At 42.5% G+C, this 22,931-nt stretch overlaps 1 protein-coding gene across 3 annotated transcripts in view; it reads left to right on the top strand.

The window, feature by feature from the left end:
- LOC111871102 (membrane-associated guanylate kinase, WW and PDZ domain-containing protein 2) overlaps positions 1–22,931 on the top strand; it is a 52,926-nt gene that overhangs the window by 2,585 nt on the left and 27,410 nt on the right. The window lies entirely within an intron of this gene.

The raw sequence follows: 22,931 nt of genomic DNA, 5'->3' as shown, positions 1-22,931 counted from the left end.
AATTTTCTGTGATGTTAGTGAGACCTTTGGCGATGTTAATCATGGGATATTAATGACTGAACTACCTTACCATGGAATGAATGGAAATGATATTGGATAGTTTGCATATCATCAGACAAACTAAGATCTAAATAAATTTCCGGATACCTAGAAAAATTTGTTTGGTTGCATGTGGAATTCCTCACTGCTCTATATTTGGTCCAATCATTTTTCTCTTGTGTGTTAATTATCTACCACATAGTATTAACCCAGTTTTGGCACCTCTGTGGATGACACTAGTATAATAATTGCAGACCTCATATGAACCACCTAGCAGAATCATCCAAGCATATCTTTAAAGCCACAGACAAGTGGTTCATAGTAACGTTTAAATTTTGATAACAGTAACTTCTGATGTTTGTAACCAACAACAAGAAGTCAGTAACCAAATGAAGATAAGCTGTAATGATCAGTATAAATATAGAGTAGAAATAACACAGTTCCTTGATAGTCAACTAAATTGAAAAAATCCAGTAGAACTTGGTTTTCTGAAATGTGCAGCATGTTTTGTGGTTAAGTGTCTTGTATTTTTAAACAGTAAAGATATCCGAAAGTCATTGTATTTCCATACTTCCACAGAAGTACGTATGACATAACTAACTAATTCCACAGAGCTGAGCCCCTCTTGAGAAACTGCCAGTTGTGCANCCCAACTGAGTAGGTTAAACCTTCCCTATACACCTGAAGACGGAGACAGATCCAGTCTCCGAAACGTTGTGGTTTTTTGTCTTTTTATATACCGGACGATGGGTGAAGTCCAAAATAAGCCAAAAGAAGTACAGTATACACCATCGTCAGAATCCTTTCAAGTCAACCTGAAGGTTCATTACCACATTTGTAAGAGCCCTTCATTGGTCCTTATCCTCAGACAGATCAATCCAGTCCATACCACCCCATATTGTCTCTTTAAGATCCATCTTAATGTTATCCTCCCACCTACATCCAGGTCTTCCTAATGGTCTCGTGTGGCATCCCCACCAAAATAATATATGCATTCTTCATCTCCGTGATGCATGCTACGTGCCCTGCTACTCTCATCCTCATTCTCTTGATCATTCTGATTATACTTGGAGAAGAGTACTAGTTGTGAAGCTCATTATGCAGTTTTCGCCAACCTCGTATCACTTCCTCAGCACCCTGTTCTCAAACACCCCGAGTCTGTGTTCCTCCCCTAATGTCAAAAGACCAAGTTTCACACCCATACACAACCACAGCAAAATTATAGTTCTGTATATACTCAAAAAATATTTAAAAAGAATTTAATCCGTTCAGTTCTCCCGGTATAGCCGTGTTTATAATGCGAAAAATCGCGTTTTCGGCTGAAATGGAGGTTTGCATTATCTCCTAAATCTCGATAACTATTGAAGCTAGAGACCCCAATAAAAAAACGATTTGTTCCTCATCGTATGGACTACAGTTCATGTCATTACAAGTTTTTACTCAACTCACTTCCTCTAGGTCTAATTAAGCTTGAAACTTGTTTGTCGATTTTGGGAAAGAAGCTATTTTTGACCTTCAAAAACCAGTGGGAGGGGGAAAGTATCAGATCTGTGGTTTGTACCCTTTGTTGTTGTCTACATGGGGAATACAATCACGTAGTTTTGAACCCCTCATCTATTTTACAAAATTTTCCATGCGCTTCCAAACTTTGCTAATGCCGAGGTCAGCACTGCTGGAGCTGAAGTTCCACTTTCCCATACGTCTACATGGCATCTTGCTTACTTAATAAAGCGCACGGATAATTTTACCTTTACCATTTAAGTTAAATATTTAAAACACGGCGGTAGCTGTAACTACCACCTGTTTTAACACTAATTCTGCATTTCACCTGCAGAATGGATTTATATGTTTCATGTATTTCTTGAATAAACAGTATTTCCCAACACAGCATTTAGCGACTGGTCTTTGTAAAAGGAATGCAACTTCACTGTGAGCTACGAACTAACTATTAGTTAGGTTAACTTCTGTCATCAGAGGTTCGTGTTTTCCTGAGAATTATCCCGTAACATATTTTTCTCCCTTTTCAAGACAGTGAATAAGCTGTATAGCAACAATGCTCTAGGCTTGTATTCAAATCACATCGAGGATACCGATATAATGACTGAGTTTTATCATGATTTTCCTCACCTCCTGGGGGCGGACCCCGGGACGGAATCTTGCAATAAGCCGCGACAGCACTATTGTTGTGATTATTGATTCAGACAAATCATCGCCTGTTGAGAGAAAGGTTTCTGCCTTATATCAAGTGCGCAAGAGATTCTTTAAGTCATTGGTCTACAATTTTGTTTCGGCAAACTTAAAATTTCTCACGTCATTCGAGAGATGGTGTTATTTTTGTACCATATTTCCAATCGGACACATTATGAGATTTCAGTATCTTTTGTACTTCGTTTTCAAGTAATCATTATCCTTTTCTTCGCTGTGCCTTAGGCGCAAATGAAATATGTAACATTGTCAACATGTTTGATAATCATTTCTCTAACATTAACTTTCATGTTAATTTGCTTATTCGGTTTTTACAGTATTTTGTTGCGTTTAGTGTCATTATGAGGCGATGTTTGACCTGCATCTATTATGCAGTACTGCATAATTACTTAAAAGTAATTAAGCACTGCTCCATGATGGCGTATTGTGGAGTGGATGTACAGATTCACATTTTCTTGACCTCGGCACTAGCTGGAGGTGAGTGGTCAACCCCACGCCCCTACCGCTTTACCCCCGAGGAAAGAGCTCCCCGGTACCCATTGGGTAGGAGGTTGCGTGGACCCCAAAACCGGTCTGGACGACATGGAGAAGTAAAAATTCTTGCCCCCTTCGGGACTCGAACTCCGACCCCTTGGTCGTCCAGCCCGTAGCCAGTCGCTATACCGACTGCGCTATCCCGGATCTTGCCTTGGGCTTTTGGGTGAGAAAACAGCGAAGAACCCCAAGATAGCCGATGTTCGGGTCGAGATTTGAGCATAAGGATGGGTAATTCGGCTTAATTAGATAAGTAGTAATTATTGGGATAGTCCAGGTTTCAAGTAGGCGCGACGACTGTTGTCTCGTTGGTTTTCACGGGGAAGGATGGCGTAGAGGCCACTAACAAAGCCGCTGATGCACTTTATCATGCAGGTGTATTTTCATAGAACCACCATTTCAGTTTACTTGTTTAATTGTTGCGACTTTTGGCGCGATAAAATGTTACAATTTCTAATGTAAGAAGTGGATTTAAGTGAACTTCAGACACAGTCTTGTAGTAAATGTTATGATTAACGAAGAGTGACTTGCAATGAATGACGATTCCGGGGTCTGAGGTAAGCGCAGTTTTGGTGTGTAGGAGTAGGAATGCGGTAAGGAAATGCCTTTGAACATAACATCATATTGTGGTAGATCTGAATAGCAGTGAAGCATAATTGTAGCGAATGTCAGTGTAAATAAATACGCACAAGATAAAGAAGAAGGTAAAGTTATCCCTTCGCTTACTTAAACACCACGCCATGAAGAAGGATAGGGGAGTTGAAGCGGAGCTCCACCATTCTTAACCTCGGCACTGAATGGAGGTGGGTGATCAGCTTAACGCCCTGCCGTGTCCAAGGAGTCCTACCGAATGTTTTAGATTAAGAAACTGAAGTGAAACGAAGCGTTTCACGGATGCCCTGTGCTCCAAGCGAGAACAACAGGAGGAGGAAGAAGAAGGAATGTGTAAATCTTGCGTGATTGACGTCTCTTTTGTAGCCAGTTAACTTTTGTTGTTTCTTACTAAGAGTTTGAGTGATACTTGGGTTCTTCTCAGTTCTCATTAATTAAATCTGTTACAATCATCTGCATGATGGCATTCCGTAGCAGCCAAGTTGGAACGGAATCTTGGCGCAATATACGCGGTTTTTATATTCTCTCTCTAGAGTACGTGCCTTTCATTTGGGAAATACAAAGGAACCGAAGCAAATAGGAGTGCTGTACGGGTATTGTGATCAATGTTAGTGGACCGAAACTGCTACAGCCGCACACTGTCGAACCCCGTAACTTGAGGGGAAGGCACCGACCTGCTTGCCAACCGCATCTGTATCCACCATGGTACGAATGCCTTTTCTTAAAATGTGTGTAAGGCTTCAAATTTTTTCCCTTTTCAAGCCTCATTTCATCCAAAAGTATGAAGTCCCCGTGCGTAATTAAGCACCTCATCATGAAGGTGTATGACAGAACGGAAGTATGGCTTCATGCCCTGGTCTGTTTACCCCCACGACGAAATCCACCGACGCGATCCAGTGGGCGCACGGTCTTGAGGCGAGAACTATCTTTCGCTCGCTCGAACTCTGGGGTCGTGGGTTCGAATCCAGCTAAAGGCATGACTGGATTTGTGCCTTTATTCTGTGTTTGTGTTGTTGTGTGTGTAGGTAGCGGCCCTGCGACGGGTTGACACCCCGTCCAAGGAATCCTACCGACTGTGTAAAAGATTAAGAAAACGAAAGGCGATCAAGGCCCAACAAGAGGACTGTAGAGCCGTACATAAGCATAAATCTACCACGACACCTCATGGTCAGAAGGCTAGATAAGTAGCTGAGTTTGTGTTATCGCGAGGAGAGAATTTCCTCCTCCTGCCGGAAATTGAATCCTCGTCAAGCGTACGCCTGTATACTATACTGAACTGTGTGACAGAAACTGCTACAACCACCGTCGAGGTGGATATTTTCCGATTGAAAATAAATTGTTTTATTGGAATGGGAAGAACGTAAGAACGATTTCGTAATTCTTGGAGATGTAAATAAGGTAAAATGCGGAATTTAACCTCCAGATAAGTATGTTTCGAATTTTGCCTGGGTCTGTATATGAAACGTTGCGTCTGTCACCAAGTACTTAACAATTTCCTTAGAAGGGAGCAGGACATAGTGACTACTGTCTGTCGGAATAGAGATGTCAGTGAGCACAGTCCCTGCTCCTCTCTGTAGCATACAGTACTGTTCTCTCGTTTTACCTACCGACATCTCTATTCCGGTGGCCAGGAAGTTGCATAGGCATTCAAGACATACAATGCAATAAAATCCGTTTGTACCATAAGACACAGGACGTTACTTCCCTTTTCTTATAAGATCTGAGGTTTTCACGCCGGTGACTGAAGAATGCCGTCTTCTGGGATGTGGCACCTTGTTATATTGTGCGAACCGACGTTTCGGAAGAACGACTCGCCTGCATCTTCAGGGTGAAAAAATCCGCGAGCGAAGGCTGCGACTGCAGTCATATGCTGAAGCTGGTTCCTCTCTCGCAGATTTTTCTACCCTGAAGATGGAGGCGATACGTTCCTCCGAAACGTCGGTTCACACAAGATCCACGTGGCGCCACATCCCAAAAGACGGCATTCTTGCTTCCAAACTGAAACATTTAATAAAGGGAATGTCTGGCGCCAGTGATGACGATAGAGAGAATGGCGCAGTTAATCATCAGAAAAGTCGAGAAATCCAAGAATGTGTGCCAACCGTGTATTCATGAACCGATTGTCCTGAACTGTCACCTTGGTGGAAGATATTTTTACTAGTCGCAGAAAGCTTTGATTCCAATGATGGTCTTTTGCAGTTCCAGTCTGCTTCGGATTCAGAAAGTGAACTTACCAGGACCGGACTAATCTACTTTGATGTTTTCGTACTGCCTCTGAACCTTTTCTGCTGCTCACGAATCCATTTCCACTGCATAACAGATCAATTGGGTCAAGTCTCCCGAATGAATCGAATGTCGTCTGCCTTGTAATGCGGCCGCAGTTGGGAGTTGGAGCGGAACTGCCGAAGGACAGGAACTACAACTGCGCACTTTTTTTTTAATTATTAGAAAAGCGAATAAGTGAAAATTGTGTTGTTAGCTGACCCGCTTTCTTTCTCTGTCGGACGGACGGGACAGTCCAACCGGTATGGCAACGTTGTGTAGGCATCTGGTTTCCATCTGCCTCATGCTTTGCTTTGTGACGGTTATTTTTTGAGTGGAAGCGTAGAAGGGACCGCGAGGTAGAGAGGGAAGTGAGATGGCGTTGGGGCTGGGTTGAGCCACTACATTCCATGTACCAGTCATAAGGTCGTAGTGCGATGTGGAGTGCTGGTAGCAGAAGAATCGCTTTAAAATGTGACAAGGGCGGAGGAACATATAAATTGTAGTGCAGATGGTGACAATGCCATGTGTGATTTTAGTGGGTGTTCGTGTTGGTCAGGCCGCAGTTGAGGGAGCGTGGTGGGGCGCAGCGTCTCTCTCTACAGGCCTTGGTGGCGAGCCTGCCCCGACTACGCTGACCTTGACATTGCCAAAGCGAAATCCTTCATTAGTATTTAACGAAAGTGGTGTGTGTGTGTGATCTGTCGGTCCACATTGGGATACTTCCGCATCAGTTTTATTTACCTTTCCGTTCGACAGTGATTCACGTGCATTCCCCACGTTACCCATGTTAATCTGTTGGAAAATTGTTCAACTTATAGATTTTACATAGAAAAAGTGTTGCTGTTATCAGGCGACGGGTAGATTCCCTATACTGAGAGTGTAATTATGTGTTCCTTCCACAAATTGAGTATTCAAGGAACGACACCGTCCTGACATGTAGCTGGCACAGACTGCGTGGAATGCTGGTAGGCCTGACATTTCTTTNCTCCGAAACGTCGGTTAACACCACATATACACGGTGCCAAATCCCAGAAGACTGCTTTCTTAATGTAAAGTTGTTCCTTATTTACTTATGGAGCTGAGCCCTTCTTGAGGAGCCACCAAATCTGCAGCTACTGTCATATATTCCTCCACACAGGTTTCTAATGTTCTTGTTCTTATTGTTCATTGCAAGCTCATCAGTTATGTCTGTCAGATATTCCCTCTTTTTATTCCTGAAATGTCTGTTGGTTTCGCGTCTTATATTGTTCAGATTATCCATATGTATTTCGCTTGGATCCTGTAACCAATGCAATTTGGCTTGTTTTATTTGGACTCGTACTTTGAGCATCCTTCATCGAATCATGGCTTATGTTTCTTCAGTTCATAATAACCCAGACTCTCCTTGGCAGAAATTATGATATTCTCACTAATAGTTTCCCAAGCTTTATTAACATCCACCTCAGTGTCCAAGTTTTCCAAAACTGCGAACCTATTTGAGATTTCAACATGATACTACTCTTTACCCTCTACCTCATTTAATTTCTTGAGATTGAGACTCTCCATATGAACTCTGTGTGTTGTTTGCTCGCTGCCAGTCTTTCCCTGACCTTTGCCACCACCAGATAGTGGTCAGTATCTGCTGCCCTATATGATCGGACATCAAGTTTACTGGAATGCCACCTTGATGGTGTATCTTCCCATCAGGAGCTATCCAAGTAAATTTATGGATGTTACGATGCTGGAACATTGTACTTTTGACAGTAAGATTTTTTGATGTGGCAAAGTTTACTACTCTAATTCCATTGTCATTATTAATTTCATGGAAACTCTCATTTCCAATCGTTTGAAAATGTCTTCCCTCCCTCTTTGGCATTGAAATCTCCTAACAACATTTTTATAGGGTACTTTGGTAATTTATCAAATACATGTTCTAGTTATTCATATAGAACCTGTCTTTTATGTCATCAATTTTATCTTCTGTTGGGGCGTGAACTTTCGTGACGATGAAATCACACCAGCGACCTTTAGTATTATGTATGATATCCTATCACGAAGTCTACCCTCTTAACCGCAGATACGATTATCATATGTACGATACTTAACTAATTAAGCACTGCGCCATGAAGGCGTAGGGGGAGTGGATGTATGGATCCACATTTTCTTGACCTCGGCACTAGTTGGAGGTGAGTGGTCAGCTTCACGCCCCGGCTGGTTGGGTCCCAGAGTCGGTCTGGACGACTTGGAGAAGAGAAACTTCTCTACCCCTTTGTCGCCCAGCCCGCAGCAAGTCGCTGTGCCGACTATGCAATCCTTGCACCAGTTTCGGGAAGTATTAAAACTAAATGAAATTTAAGGTTGCCGTGACTTCGTTAATCACTGTGCCCCGAGGAGTTGGGGGAGGGTTGAAGTTCCATGTGTTGAAATTCGTAGATTTAAGTGAGTGGTCCAGCTTTACACTCCAGTGGCTTTCCCCCCCCCCCTTGGCACTACAGCCCCAGTGGGCCTAGGCCTACCTCCATGAACTTCTCCGTTCACTTCGGTTTTTCTAGGTCTTACACATTCGGTAGGACTCCTTGGGCGAGTGATCAGCTCGTCGCAAGGCCTCTACCTGTACACAAACACAGAAAAACGCACACACACAAACTAAACATCCATGCCCTGAGTGGGATTCGAACCCACGATCACGGTTTCCAAGCGAGCGAAGACAGTACATGCCTTAGACCGCTCGGATACCATGACCGGCCCAGTGGCTTTACCTGTTGAAAAAAAGACTACTGTTAATATGTGGTAGGTGTCTCAGAGATTAATTCAAAAGAGAAATAACATGGTAAAGAGACTGTAATTTGCACGATTGCAAATGTTGTATAGTTTTGAATATTGCTATTGCCAAGTCATGTAAATGTGAGAAGAAACCAACGTACTGCCCATAAATAAGTTCGCTGCGAAACAGTTAACTGTAATTGGACTTGGGTGGTTTCCCTGTCCAGTAAGGAAGTAACATTTGCATCACGAAGCTTTTGGGTGCAAATTAACACTGATCCTTACCGAAAATGAGGCACTTCGGGTACATGACAGGGAGCTGAGATTATCGTCCTAGACCCACAATGTTTTTAATTGTTCATAAACGTAGCATAGATAACTTCGCGTTTTCTGCTTCTTTGGGATGCCGTCAGAAGTGCGCCTCGGTACCGCCTAGGCGGTTATAGGGATTGTAGTTATAATCGGTTCTTCAGAGTTTGTCATGGGTCAGGGCCCGGTTAATTTGAACATAAGTAGCTTCTACAGCGGGGGTCCTTTAGATGGATCTCAAAGTACAAGAGAATAGCGAGTTTATCGAAAATGGCCGGTTATTTTGATTAAATTGTAGTAACTTAAGAAGACAAGACTAAATGCGTGGTATCTCCAGGAAGATAACAGCATGCACAGTGGGGAGTCCCCGAACATGAATTGCCGATTTTGTTGAAATCGGCTTCACCGGTCGGATGGTTTCGTTCATTGTTGTTCGGTACTCAGCAACCAACAGCCGATGTCAGTTTCCAGGATGACGCAGTCAAGGCCAGTCGAACATGGGATAGCATGTGCACTGTCTCGCACCGGGTTTTTACTGACGTATGAGAAGTGGCTCCACAGACAGGAATTATCGCCGGTCACAAGATACTCGTCCAGGAGTCGGGACAGCTCAGCAAGGATCTACGGGCTGGACAGCATGGCGAAGAGTTTTATATTCTTCACAACGTTCAGACCGGGTATGGGGTTCACCCAGTCTCCTAATGGCTACCACGGGGTTCTATCCCCCGGGTCGTGAAGCTGACCAGTCACCTCTATCTCGTGCCGAAGTCAAGAATGGGGGAGCTATACCTCCACTCCGCTGTATGTCTTCATGGCACAGTGCTTGTTTAATTGAGCGCAGGGACAACTTTACTTTGAAGATGCCCAAACATATGAATGAAAGCTGTTTAATTTAATATTAGATAAACTGAACAAACATTTTGTTGATTGCATTCCGGCCTGTTAATCGAGCAATCCTTGTTGTGAATCTTGCAGTTGAGACTGGCTGTCTTGATGGGTTTAGTTGTTTTCTTATATCGGCAACCGAGATTTGATTGCACCTGACAGCGTTCGTTTTCGGCGTAATATGGAACGTACACGTACATAGACTGAAGTTTTATATAATCCTGACCTACTGAAGCGAGGAACTTTACTTGTTAACATAAGAAGGTACTTGTTTACTTATTAACATATGATAGAAATGTCTACGTTTAGTAAATTTGTTTCCTAGTGTTAAAATCGTCATAAGAGGCACGTTTGTAGTTCGCAAATAGCTAATTAACTCCACAGAACAGAGTCATTGAGGAACTGTGAGCCACTCAGCTAGTCAGAATAAATTACCTGCCATTTTTGGAACCCCAAAAGTCATTATTGTGTTCGCGAGAACCAGCCGCGGAACCCTATCCAGTCCGCCCTCTCGCGCCCTTTTCTGTAGCAACAGTTTTGGTAGTGTTCTCCCGTCTGTGCCTCCAAGTGGTGTCTCCCTTCGTGATTCCAACAGAACCCATTGCCCCTTCCCTCCTGTCGTCTTGTAATTTCGTGAACACAATAATAATATTCATTGGCTAGTTGAAGGTTGAAGCTCTTCATTGTGTAACTCTCTCCAGCTTTCTGGTACTCAAGGCACTATGTGACATTTCATAATATGCTGTATTAGTAAATTCAGAGAGTTCTTAGACCCTGCTGAACCTACAAGCTGAAGTACTACCCCTTGTCGGCTGTCCACAGGAACCCTCCAGAGTGTTTGTTGAGTGTTGTTTCGTTCCAACATTCGGTTTTTAGTTTGTATGTGGATTTTCTGTGGCGATAGTCACAGGGTTTAAGATTAGATGAGATTTATGGCCATGGCAACCATTTCTTACAGATATGAAATAATGGGATAGGAGGCTGGGTGGGCCACAGTGCTGGTCTAGGCGTTATAGATTCGACGGGAATGGAACCCCGGTCGTCCAGCCCTTAGCCCGTCGCTATACCGACTGAGGTGTCCCGACGTCATTGTTGAACAACTTATTGTGTACGTTGGTCGTCGTTTAGAAAATTAAGACACGTCAAAAACAACGTTTTCCAGTGTTGAGATTGATACTGCTTCTGCTTAACCAGCTTAAGGATACGAGCTTTTGTCACGGCAGTCGCATATCTGAAGTCATGACCACGATTCAGTCTGTTCCTTGCCTTCTCTATAATGTTGACCGGACTCACAGTATTACATCGAAGCAAATGCGATTAAAATTTCGAATTCTGAGAGCTATTGTCAGAGTGAAGGGGATGTTCTAAAGCAGCATTTCACCAAAACGTTGCCAGATCAGAGGCCTGAAAATCTGTTTTCAGTAAGTTATCTCCGTGTACATTCGTGTCACGCTATTCTGTCTGCCAAGTGGCAGCTGATTGATTGGCTTAAGGACAGTAATTGCCTTCAAGCAGAGTTGTCGGCTGTAACCGCATGGATGCATAACCATCTGCAACCCATGGTGGTGAAGGTGGAGCTTACTGAGGAAGCCAGGAACTTCTTCGTATTTCTTTGTGGAGAAAAGATTAAAAATATCTGCAAGACATGTCGGTTTCATAATGTTTTCTTAGTCACACACCTGGTTTAAGATTTCCAGCAGACTGTCATATGAAACAAATACTTGAAATGCGGTTCTCCTCACAGTAGTTTAGGTATGGTCCAGTATTTTTAGCAGATCTCGTTCTTTCAAAGAACCTAGATATTTATTCTCTTAGGCCACGGGTTCAATCCCCGATGTAATTGGATTTTTCATTTGACCCAGTCCTTCCAGCCGCACTATGCCCCTAAAGTCAGCTCAGCGTCTAACAGAAATGAGTGCTAGGAATCTTCTTGGGGGTAAAGAAAGGCTTGACGGCGCGTAAGGCTGACAGCGTCAACGCCATCAGTGAGACGATTGTCTAGAAAATGTGAGAGCCTCGACGTCTCATAACCGTGTGGACCTCCACGGCCTGTTACAGGAATAGTCTCACAACTGTATAACAGTATTTTTCCAAGACGTGATCAGTTTTGTAGATCTTCTGTTTGTTATACAGCACGTTCCTTTTTTCATGGTCTCCTTATAGTACACATTTCTTGGTGAGTCAAGAAATCGTGTCTGTCTTGGGGACAGTGTTAAGGGTGCATTGTCAAGGACAGCTGCTGTCTGAGGGGGAAGGCTGGGGCTGTTTGTCAATGCTCGCATTGTTGATGTATGATAATGCGTAAAGTCACCCACAGTCACAGCATTACGTGAACGTTTTTGTATCTTTCCGCGGTATTTGAGAAGCTGGGTCGGCTCATTAGCATTCTTGTGTTTCTCTTTCCTCCTGATTCGTAATGTAGATAGCGTAGTTACTGCTACATTCTCTCTCGCCCTATTAATCAGCAATAGTAACCCTTCTAGCATGATCTCTCATTACCAGGACCCGGATTTTGATGCTCTGAAAATATTTAAAAAATGACCTACAAAATGATCGAAAAAATCCAGAAAAATGACCTAAAATATGACCCAAAAATGTAATATGCAGGGCCCGGATTTTGATGTCCTGAAAATATTTAAAAAATTACCGAAAAAATCCAGAAAAGTTACTAAAATATGACCCAAAAATGTAATATGCAGGGCCCGGATATTGATGTCCTGAAAATATTTAAAAAATGACCTATAAAATGACCGAAAAAATCCAGAAAAATGACCTAAATGAGAAAGAGAAAGAACACTTCGCTTCCATGTTATTCACATTTCAGAAAACATATGAAGAAAAATTCCCTAAAATGGACAAAAATGATAAGAAATACCCTTAAAAGTCCAAAAATGTACCAAAAAATTACCCCCAAAATGAAAAAATGACCTTAAACCTAAAAATGTCAAAAATAACAAAAAATTACCTATAAAATTTACATTTCTGTAACCAGCAGCTCATATCCGAGATTTATATATTTAAGAGCATCGCATAGGATACAAGGGAAAAAAAAGATGACATGTCATCAAAATCCGGGCCCTGCTCGTAACATTTCTAAGTTAACTGTCGTTTCCATACCGTCTCGGTGAATGGTGGTGTCAATCCGTGCTGGAGACATATCGGCACTCTTGTCTGAACACAGTTACAGTGGATGCTCCAATTCACAAACACAAAAGTAACAAATCTGCCGGTGGTCGCTCTTATCTGAAATTATACTGTACACTGCAATGGGAATCGGATAGCTCGGTCCAACAGCGGGTTACGGGCTGGACGTCCCTAGTTCGATTCCCGGCAGTGCAAGATTTTTATCTTCTCAACAAAGTCCAGACCGGCTCTGAGATCTCGTGGTCAATGGGTACCTGGCGGCTCTTTCCCCGCGGGTGAAGCGGCCATCTAGTGCCGAGGTCGAGAATGGTGGAGCTATACGTCCACTTCCCCATGTGCCTTCACGGCGTAGTGCGTAATTAGTTAAGAACAGGCATAGTTTTTTTTTTTTTTTTGCTACGATGGAACTTGGAGAATCAAACACAATTCATAGATTTGATGTTCTCACGGTGGTGGCTATAAAGAATGCCGTCTTGTGGGATGTGGCTCCGTGTAGATCTTTTGTAAAACGACGTTTCGGAGGAACGTATCGCCTCCATCTGCAGCTACCTGCTCACGATGGTTCCTCGTTCGCGGATTCTTCCGTGAAGATGGAGGAGATACATTCCTCCGAAACGTCAGTTTACACAAGATCTACACGGCGCCACATCCCAGAAAACGCTCGAGCACTGCGCTAGTGTAAGTTCCTTTTGCGCAAATGCATATCTTTCTTCTGAAGCGAAGACTGAAATTGTAAATCTGGTAAGTAAAGAAAAGGAATTTTTGCTGATTATAGTCTGAGAAGCTAATACTGTTATTTACTGCTGTAAATTACATCACAGTATAAAATATGTTAGGAATTGTAAATCACTGATTAAATGATTATCATTTAAATTTAATATAAATTGGAAATTAACAGCGTTGTTCTCTTATTTGTATTTTTTTTTAATTCGCTTAGTGGGGGCTGGAGTCCAACTGTGTTCATTCCGCACTGCGGCCACTGATTTGCCTATTGTAGCCTGCCCCGGGTGATTATGATGATGGAGAATTTGGTGTAATGGAGACTGGAAGGGGAAACCGAAGTACTCAGAGAAAACCCGCCCCAGCGCCACTTTGTCCACCTTAAATCCCACTTGGCCAGACCCGGGATCGAACTTATGTGTTGCATTTTAGGCAGTAAAATTGACGAGTTATTTGTCGTTTGGGAACGTAGCCGCCATTTGTAAAAATGCACACGTGGAAAGTGGCAATTCGCATTACGAAATTTCGCAGAAGTTAAATATTGACAAGAGCGTGAACCGTCTTACATACTTACCTACTCACTCATGGAGCTGAGCCTTCTGGAGGAGCTGCAAATTCTGCAGCTACTCAAGCATTTCCCAGCATTTTATAGAACCTGAAGGTTCATTACCGTGTTCACAAGAGCCCTCCACTGGTCCTTGTCCTCAGCCAGATCAATCCAATCCATGCCATCCCATCTCCCTAAGATCCATTTTAATATTGTCCACCCACCTACGCCTTGGTCTTCCCAGTGGTCTCTTTCCTTCTAGCTTTCCCACCAATATCATATACGAATTTCTCGTCTCCACCATTCGTGCCACATGCCCTGCCCACCTCATCCTCCTTCACTTGATCATTCTAATTATACTTGAGAAGAGTACAAGTTACGAAGCTCCTCATTATGCAGTTTTCTCCAACCTCCTGTCACTTCATCTCTCTTCGGTCCAAATATTCTCAACACCCTGTTTTCAAACACCCTAAGTCTGTGTTCCTCCCTCAATGTCAGAGACCTAGTTTCACATCCATACAGAACCACAGGCAAAATTATAGTTGTGTATATTCTAATTTTTATGTTTTTAGACAGCAGACAAGAAGACAAAAGGTTGTGGACTGAATGGTAGCAAGCATTACCCGAGTTCAATCTCCTCTTAATTTCCTCCCGAATCAGGTTTCGATCTGTTATCGTTGCTCCCAAATATCTGAACTGTGCCACTTTTCAAAACATCTGTCTCCTATCTTTATATCATGATTTTGCCCTGCATTTTGGTGACGAGACAGCAACATATACTTAGTTTTCTCTGTGTTCACTTCTAGACCAACCTCTTTACTTGCGTCAATTAAAGTTTGTGTGTTTTTCTTTATGGTATCTACATTATTACCCAGTAGATTCACATAATCGGCATACACCAACGGCTGATGTGTCCCGTTTAATTTCAGTCCCACCTGGTTTTTCTGGGCCTTCCTAATAACATATTCTAAAAGGAGTGGCGATAAAGCATCTCCTTGTTTTAGACCGTTCTGGATAGGAACCGTCTGCAATTTAGTATTCATATTTGTATTTTGTAGTTGGTGAAATGATTATTGAAGTATACATAACCGTCTTATTGCAGCACTGCTGAGCGCTGTTAGGAAGGTGGACTTGTTTTAAATAGGTCTGTCACGGGATTGACGTGCATTATGATTACCTGGAGAAGAGAACATTTAAGTCGGTACTGAAACCATCTGCACATGCTCCTCTGGTACTCCTGTTCGTAATTGCTGTTTGCTTTTGTCCCTGAAGAACCTTGTGGGTGATGCTTTCTTTCCTTTTAATTTCAGTAATGTGTTTACATTCAAATGTGTAGTCATGATAGTTTGCATGCTGGTTCACTGCCATAGTTATAACTTGGCCAAAGTGAAAGGACGCTAATTTTCATTGCCTAGTTAGTTTTCTTGTGTGTTCACTGTTGTAGCCGCGCGTTCTAAGGCCTGAACCGTCTTCGCCCGCTCAAACACTGGTATCGTGGGTTCGAATCCCACTCTAGGTATGGATGTCTGTATGCATTTAATCTGTATTTGTGTTGTTCTCTGTGTAGGTAACGGCCAAGGTCCACAAGGGCTGTAGAGCAGTAGATAAGCGTTAACTGTTGTATTTGTTCCTTATTTATCCGAAGTGGCGAATCGTAACCATTTTAACAAGTGGGGTCAGGACCAGTGAAATATTTAACCCCCCTCCCCCAGACCCTGAAGAAAGGGGCGACATTCGTGTTCATATTTTAATAATACCCTTTTTGTCATGATACATTAGTACCATTTTTAGCCTGGTTTCTGATGATTCACGTAATTCTCCGAATCTGCACGATGGAAACAGAGGGGTGTGTGTATTCCTCTCCTGTCCGGCTTAAGCCAGATCCACAGTTTCCGTATCCGCGGGGACAGTACACTTATCTCATTCTGAACATTACAGATGCAGTTGGCGCATCTGAGTTCCATTTCCATGTATATCGACGACATCGCCGTCTTCTGTGGGTTTAGTAGTATAGACACTCGAACGACGGCTGCAGGTGGTAATCGAATTTCGCAGCGTGCTTTCGAGAACGCTTCCCCTTCATTGCTACAAAAGCCAAGTTTGTACATCCTCTCCCCGCTCTGTATGTTGTCACCTTACTTCCCGCTCCTTGATTTATTTATTAAGGAGTTGATTGATGACTGAGATTAAACAAGGTTACACTGGTAGGTGTAGGCTGAGGCCGTGTCATAGCTTAAGCGGGTTAGTCGCTTTCCCATCTCTGCGGCGCAGGATCGATCCCAGTTCAGGTCATGTGGGATTTGTTTTGGTGGACGAAGTGGCACTGGTGCAGATTTACTCCGAATACTTCGGTTTCCCCTGCCACCTTTCATTCCACCAAATGCTCCATACTCATCATCCGGAGCTGGTTCCAGTGCATTACGCCAATTAGTGGCTGAAGTACCAAGTGTGCTCATTCTCACCCCACCCCCGTAAATTAAAAATTAATTCTGTGTAGGTTACTAAACTAAAAACAACTGGAGAATGTGAAATGTTTTAAATATTTGGGTAGCTTGTTAACAGATGATGGAAGGTGTACTAGTGAAATTAAATCCAGGATTGCCATGGCAAAAGCTGCATTTAGCAAGAAGAAGAATCTTTTTACCAGCAAATTGGACGTAAATTTGAGGAAGAAACTAGTGAAATGCTACATTTGGAGCATAGCTCTGTATGGGGCTGAAACATGGACACTTAGGGCAGTAGATCAGAAACATCTGGAAAGTTTCGAAATGTGGTGTTGGAGAAGGATGGAGAAGATCAGTTGGACCGATTATGTGAGAAATGAAGAAGTGTTAATTAGAGTCAGTGAGCAGAGGAATATCCAACACGAAATAAGAAAACGGAAGGCTAATTGGAGTTGTCATGTTTTACGCAGAAACTGCCTTATAAAAGAAATTATTGAAGGCAAGATAGAGGGGCGGATAGAAGTGACAAGAAGACGAGGGAGAAGACGTAAGAAGATGCTGGATGACCTTGGGGACAGAAGAGGATACTGTCATTTGAAGGAGAAAGCTCTAGATCGCATTAAGTGGAGGAATTGTTTTGGAAGAGACTGTGGACGTGTCGTCTGACAGATTACTGATGATGATGAGGAGGTTACTAACGGATCTCAGGGCTGTGGAGTGTCAGAAGTCGCACCGACACAATGCGTTATGGTTATCCCAGCATAGTAGTCATTGATCTGTTGCACAAGTTGATATACACTATCGTTTGATGATAACGAACAAACTGTGATTAAGTAAACTGTATTACTGAATTCTTCCTTGAATTGGACTCACTTAAATCATTTTTGTTGCACAGAAGACTTCATTAACTGTGTGTGCTGTTTTGTAGATAGGCTGTAGTTATGCACATGTCTTGATGCACGTCTTTCCCGGGGATGAACGTCCTGCTCCGCAGTTGTGCCCCCAAACTCTCAGGACATCCCCATCGTCCGTCTTGTAGTGCAGTTTCCTTCCCAACTCTTCATTGTAAGTATGAGCTGAACACTGCAAGTCGATCTTAGGGATTTTGTTTCCAACGACTGGGTAATATTCACGTGAACTTGGTGCGGGTTGTCTCTCACAGCTGTGGTTTCACGTCCGACCTGTATGTCATCTGTGTCTTTAACAGCCATACTTACACCGACGGATTTTTGATCAATGGATCAAGCGGTTGGGCGTTTATTTCTGGTGATCTATTTTTGGATTCCACCTACATGATCTCAGCGGCGTTTGCACTGCAGAATTTTGCGCAATACATTGGAGTCTTTTCATGCGCGCATGTAACTTACTAGCTCGCCAAGAAAAACAGTATAAAAATAAAACTAAATAGCACGGGCGATTCGTCTGAGACTCGTTCTGAGTCACCCAAGCCTGTTCCCTTTTCTTCTGGATCGCCATTAAACCCTGACTACCCGTAGTTTTACCGTTTTATTCTTTCGCCTCGAATTTTTTATATAATTTAAAATTCCTGTGCATTTTACATCTATACGTACTCTGTATTGCGGAGCCGGGATAACGCAGTCGGTATAGCTATTGGCTACGGGCTGGACGGCCGAGGGGTCGAGAGATCCGAGTCCGTGTAGGGTAAAGAATTTATCTTTTATACGTCGTCCAGACTGGCTCCGGGGCCCACCCAGCCTCTTATTCAGTGGGTACCGGGGGTAAAGCGGCAGGGGCGGGAAGCTGACCACTCACCTCCGTCTTTAGAGTGAGACCCCCTGCTCTAGATGCGACTCCTCTGTATGCCGAGCCCTTCTTTATATGCGTTGAAACCTGGTGACGCTTCTTGATATGCTGAGATTCATTTAGTTCCATGTGGATTGTACTTGTGCTAACATATTATCATCAAATCACAGCTTAGATACTCTGCATTCCCTGCTTTCGCACCGGCAAAATTTTGTGTGTATGCCAACCGTGGCGTTCAGAACTACATCCAGTAACGGAATGCACGTAAGTCAGATATTAGTGAGATTGAAACTGCATTCTTTGTTGGCTTGTTACACCATTTCAACAGGAACCGACTAGTGTATTCTCACAGGTATGCACACGAAGTGTCTTGCGAGTGTGCAGCGAAGACTTTTCGCCCACAGAGGGCGGAATTTGATTCGCAGTCGGTATAGAAGAGGTTATGTGAGTTCTTAAATTTTCTCTTCACATAATTGTGAGTACGACGAAAATGTTGAATTATTCGTTATTTTTACATCCGTGATAACCAAACCGAATATGAAGAAATATTGCCGCAGCCATATTACAATTATAACCGCAGTGCCATAATTTATTATACATAATTTGATGTACTTGTTCATGTGCGAAGAAATTTTTGTTAGGTTTCATCGCTTCCACTGTAGTGAATCTAGGGCCTTGTGGTATACTTACAGTTTCTGATAATCTTTTCCAGTTTCTGTGTACTTCGATGGCATCGGAGTGTGGAACCCAGCCACGGCCATCATTACATTTTCTGGCTGGGAACTTGTTTTTAGAACCTCTCTTGCATGGAGTTCCATCCTTCACTCTAGGTTCCAGAGTGTTGTTCACATTCTGGTTGTTCATCACTTGCCATCACTGTGGGAAACCCTGATATCACCTTCATTGTCCTCTTGAAAAGATAATGCCTCTTCGTCACACAGCTCTGTATGCGCACAATCTATACTGCCGATGCTTCCCAATGCAGCACTGTCCAAATTTTGGTCTGGCATTGTCACAGTGGCATTCAGTAGAAGAGGTGCCACCACGACAAGACCGTGAACACTCAGACCACAAACTCCACTCTCCCTCGCGACTATTAACAGTACCCGTCCTTGTGCCAGCATCAACTCATTTCCATTACTTGTTCCAATGGCTGGGGAACCCTTTGACATTTCTTGGTTCCAACAAGTGTGCAACTCAGATGCCTACAATTTTTATCTTTGCCTAAGCCACAAGGTCTGGTAGGTCCGTAGTGGTCATTACACTGCCATTGGTGGCCACACACAACACTGGGAGGCATATGTGTAAATTTAAAATCACGGCCTTGTGGTTCACCAAAAAGTTATTCCTAGGTTGTCCAAAAATTTAATGATAAATTTTGTGCTGCAAATGAAGCAGTTTGCAGGTGAAACATGAGACCATGATGCCTTGGCATTGTCACACTGGCGGGTAGTCATTATCAGAATCGTGATTAGAACTCAGCAGTGGTCTATTTCATGTGCCAGTAACATAGCAACCACCAAGCCTGTATCCTCACAGATAGCACAGGACAGATCTGCACCACAGCAACCCACAGCACTTCCATAGTCGTCACTTCCTGCGCAAATGTCTTGCTTCTTAACAAAAATGGCAGTGCCGTAATGGTTTGGGTGTGCTAACGTGGGATTCAGTCTTTTTCTCCAGTTACAGAAACATATTAGAGTAGCATCAGTGTCTCTGTTGACTGTGAGATCCATCTGCTCATCTTGAGTTTACAGATATATGGCAGGAACTAACACTGAATCCACTTGATGTGCTATAGTATGAATCATCATGGATGGTACCAGAAGCCGTGTTCACAGTTGTGAAGAGATATTGCTCGTAATCTGTGCTGTTTGGGTCCTGCAAGAACTTCATATCTGCCACAACCAGTCAGCATATCTCTTGTCATTATAATGTTCTTGCATAGCAGGTGTGCTGGCACGTCTCTGAGCAAAATCGGATTTTAAATGAGTAACAGGTTCTAGTTGGCGGTACTTGGCTATTAAACGGCTTGACAGTGCCTGTTTGCTAGTCATCACTCATCTCACACGATCATTTGTGTTTATATATTTGCAGAACTCTAATGAAATGTGTTCACCATCATCATCTGGCTCATGAGATTTCACAGGTTTGATGAAACTAGTGACTTCAGTCATGATATGGCTGGCTAGATCACTGGAAACAGACAGTGTGACCCATGAGCCATGTTCAACTTTTGATCCCAATGTAATGGCGCTGTGTATCCTCCACAGATCAACTTTTCAGCTTGTTGAAGTCAGTGGAAGCTCCTGATGTCAGAATTCCAGCATGAGCAAGCTCATGCAGCATGTATCTGAGAGCTGAGAAATGCATACTGAAGGAAGAGACCACTTGGGGAAGGGCATAGATGGAGGATAATACTAATTAAAATGGAGTTTCAAAGTGATAAGGTTTGAGGATATGAAGTGGATTTATTTCTTCAAGATAGACAGTTGTGAACACCATAATAAACCTTTGCTTTCTATAATAGGTGGGCAGTTTCTAGAGTGTGCTCTTCTTAGACAACTGTGTGACAGTGGATACAGAATATGTCTTTTCCAAAGCCTTCTCTGCTGTGGTCTGTAGAGTACATTGTGATCTAGAATCTTTAGATTAAAAAAATGGAAGGTGTGCCAAGTGGAATGTTTCCAAATGTCTTCTGGTGCAAGGGGAAATATTACTTCTTGGCAACAGCTGTGCATAAAGTGTTTGTGAGGATTCAGTTGCTGGCCAAGATTTTGCAGCAGCTAGGAAATCTAATTGTGTAAAATCTGATTAAGGTATGTTTTAAATTGAAAGGGATTTTGAGGGAAAGTTGTGACATGTAATACTCTCACTCAGCATTATGTAGAAAGATTGATCGGACAGTCGTAATGCGCTTATTGTATGTATATATTTCTGTTATGTAAGCAGTCAAAATTCTGTTCTATTAGAATACACGTTGAAGTGAAAGAGACTTAAATTAAGTGCTTAGATCATCATTGAAATGCATATTCTAATTCTTTTGTCCTTTATTACTTGTTATCTTCAAATTGGCTAAGGTTAAATGTATTGGACATTTATTACATTGTAATTATTTTTGTATATGTGATATGGTGTCAAAGATAGTTACACAGTGTACAGATCATTTGAAACCACCGAAAGAATACATTTTTGTAGAAATACAGTATCCGTTACAATTATTCGTTGTCTCGCTCATTGTATTCCTGTAACTAGGACAGCATTCTGTACATCGATGGCTGTACCTGTGCCAGAATTGGCAGTGTTTTGTAGCACAGCTAGTAGGTTTGCATGAGGTAACTGATTCTAGCCTTGCTGGAATTGTGTTGTTATCCTGTGACATACACAGTTAAAATAGTGGACGTCATGGAAAGTGTACTCAAAGTCTGTCGAGATAAAAGTATAAGTGCATGACTTCATCTCATACTTATGCTCTGACATTGCTTTCTGTGCTCCATTGTTTTGCTTGAGGGTGGTACACTTGTGATTAATGTGCATTTCTGTGCAAGATTTTGGGTTCTCACGGTGTTGACTATGAAGATGGCTGTCTTCTGGGATGTGATGATGTGTAACCTGCTGGATACTGACTGGCATGTCAGAGGAACTTTTCCATCTTTAACATACAAGCGTGGAACAGAGGAACAGGGAAGGAGGCCCAGGATTCTACCCTCATTACATCTGTCTCCTGTTGGTCCAACCACAGCCCCAGTCTTGGCCTCCTGGTCCATATTGTTGCCACTTTGTTACACATTTAACATAGCCTTGTACCCTGAATACTTTCCTTTGGAACTGTTAATGATATACTAGACTGCAGATCATCACAACACAGAAGTCAGTAATCTTAAGTCTGCATTTCTAATTGTGTATCTCATGATTGTCTTACTTTTTTGGGGGGGGGGGATATCATGCAATGTAGAAAGTTCTTGTCTGTTTAATTGTGGTTGAGAAACTGTGGGTCTGTCCTTTGTGTTTGTGTGTGTTATTTGTCAAAAGAGGGTGTAGTACTTCAAGTTTGGATATTGTGGATTATACCCACTTTCTACACTTCTTCAGTCCAGTCCTTTTTCGTCACAAGGACCTTCATTATACTGCTTAATGCACTTTCTGTGGTATGTGAGGGTGTTATGGGAATATCTATTATATTGCCTGTTCTTCTCAATTTCTTTAGGAGGTTTCTATATGCAATTGTAACCAATTTTTGTTAGTTGATTGTTGTTAAAGTGGTGTGTGTGTTTGACATTAAGTGTGTTCATTTTATTCACAAAAGGATTAAATGTATCTCCCTACCCCTGAGACATAATGTTATGTCACAGAGAAAGGCTGGTAAATTGCTCTTCATTCCAGACTTGAAGTACTGATTGTGCTTCAGTTGTACAGTGCTTTTTTTCGATGACTAAATAGATGTCTCAGTATTTTGTAATCTGTTGATGAAGGTCTCATGTAGGTACTAGACAGTCACAAATCTCTTAGGAAGTTTTGCTTTTTTTTGTAAGAAATCTGTTAATTGATTGGCAGAGTCACAGTAAATTTCCGACACTTCTGCTGAAAGTTACAAGGAACATGTCATTCTGAATATACTTAAGCTACTGAGCTAGAACTGCTTAGATTTCTTTGCAAAGTATGTTATTTGTCTATGTGTATGCACGCGTGCTGCTCGTCAGATCACTTACTGCATTCAGCTC

Source organism: Cryptotermes secundus, unplaced genomic scaffold, assembly GCF_002891405.2.
Source record: "Cryptotermes secundus unplaced genomic scaffold, Csec_1.0 scaffold250, whole genome shotgun sequence".
Classification (NCBI taxonomy): domain Eukaryota; kingdom Metazoa; phylum Arthropoda; class Insecta; order Blattodea; family Kalotermitidae; genus Cryptotermes; species Cryptotermes secundus.
This window is presented reverse-complemented; position numbering and strand designations above follow the sequence as displayed.